Source organism: Cynara cardunculus, unplaced genomic scaffold, assembly GCF_001531365.2.
Source record: "Cynara cardunculus var. scolymus isolate 2C unplaced genomic scaffold, CcrdV1 Un_Scaffold_3689, whole genome shotgun sequence".
NCBI lineage: Eukaryota > Viridiplantae > Streptophyta > Magnoliopsida > Asterales > Asteraceae > Cynara > Cynara cardunculus.
This window is the reverse complement of record NW_020201576.1, coordinates 1-2141: the sequence shown is the minus strand read 5'-3', so window position 1 is coordinate 2141 and position 2141 is coordinate 1.

Here is a 2141-nt window from a genome sequence, read left to right as displayed (position 1 = left end):
CTGATTCTGAATTCTTTTCTTCCTCTCTGCCAATTCGTATGATTCAAAAAGAGAATTTCCTATTATAACAAGAGTGTAAAAACCCTTTCATCTGAATCCCACTTGCTATATATAGAATTTTGGGAATCTTGCTATTCTCAGCCGACTTCTTTTCTCAAAACTTATAATAATTCTTTTAAAATACATCGCTCATCCTTTAACATACACACACACACGCACACACACACACACACACACACACACACACACACACACACATATATATATATATATATTCAAAAACATTAATTCAAAACTCGAAACCTGAATATTACAACATTCCCTCCTTAAAAGAATTCCGTCCCGGAATTTCATTTAAGCAAAAAGGTAGGGATATTTCATCTACATCTCAGACTCTGATTCCCAGGTGGCATCTGGTCCCTTATGATAACGCCACTGAACCTTTACTAACCCAATTTCTTTGTTTCGTAGTTTCTTCACCTTATAGTCAGTAATCTGTTCAGGGGTTTCTTCATAGCATAACTTTTCATCTATTGTAATTTCAGGTAATGGTACTGCCACATCTGGACTTATTAGACACTTCCTCAAATTCGACACATGAAACGTGTCATGAATTCCACTTAATTCCAAAGGAAGTTCTAATTTGTAAGCTACTTCCCCAACTCTTCCCACTATAGGAAATGGTCCAATATATCTTGGATTTAACTTCCCTCTTTTTCCAAAACGTACCATTCCTTTCCAAGGTGATACTTTTAACATTACTCTATCGCCCACTTGAAACTCAATCGGCTTCCGACGTTTATCTGCATAACTTCTTTGTCTATCTTGTGCCGCTTTCATTCGTTCCCGTATTACTCAAATTTTATCTGCAGTTTGCTGAACTAACTCAGGCCCAGCTAACTGTTTTTCACCTATTTCATTCCAACACAAAGGAGTTCGACATTTTCATCCATACAAAACCTCAAAAGGTGCTGCCTGAATACTTGAATGGTAGCTATTGTTGTATGCAAATTCTACCAGAGCCAAATGACTATCCCATGATCCTCCAAAATCAATTACACATGCCTTCAGCATATCTTCTAAAGTTTGGATAGTTCGTTCACTTTGTCCATCAGTCTGAGGGTGATAAGCTGTACTTAGCTTAATTTGCGAACCCATTTCTCTTTGAAAGCTCTTCCAAAACATAGAAGTGAAACGACTATCTCTATCTGAAACAATTGATAGAGGAACACCATGTCGTGTTACTACCTCATCAATGTATAATTTTGCTAATCTCTCCATCGAATATGATTCTTTCATAGGTAAGAAATGTGCAGATTTGGATAACCGATCTACTATCACCCATATAGCATCATAACCTTTCGATATTCTCAGCAATTTGGTTATGAAATCCATAGTGATATGATCCCATTTCCACATCGGAATTTCTAAAGATTGTAACTTACCATAAGGACGTTGGTGTTCAATCTTTACCTGGAGACATGTCAGGCATTGCTCAACATGTTTAGCAATATCTTTCTTCATACATGGCCACCAATAATGTTGTTTCAAATCCTGATACATTTTATTTGTACCTGGATGTATTGCAAAACGTGACCTATGAGCCTCACCCAAAATACGTTTCCTGAGATCACCATAGCATGGTACCCAAATTCTGTTCTGGAACTTCCAAAACTCTCTATCATCTTTCACAAATTCAGATATCAATCCACCTATTCTTTCTTGTTTAACTTTATCCTCCTTTATTGCCTCACGCTGAAATTCTCGTAATTCATCCTGAATACTGGGTAACAATTCAACTCGTAAAGCTATAGCTTTGATGATTCCACTTCTCTCTTGTCGACTTAATGCATCAGCTACTACATTTGCTTTTCCTGGATGATACAAAATTTCACAATCATAATCACTTACCAATTCCAACCATCTTCTCTGACGCATATTCAGGTCTTTCTGATGAAACATATGTTGCAAGCTCTTATGATCTGTGAAGATTTGATATTTCGTTCCATACAAATAGTGTCTCCATATCTTCAAAGCAAAACACTACTGCCGCTAATTCCATATCATGAGTAGGATATTGCCTTTCATGATCTTTTAATTGTCTAGAAGCATAAGCTATTACCTTTCCACGTTGCATTAAT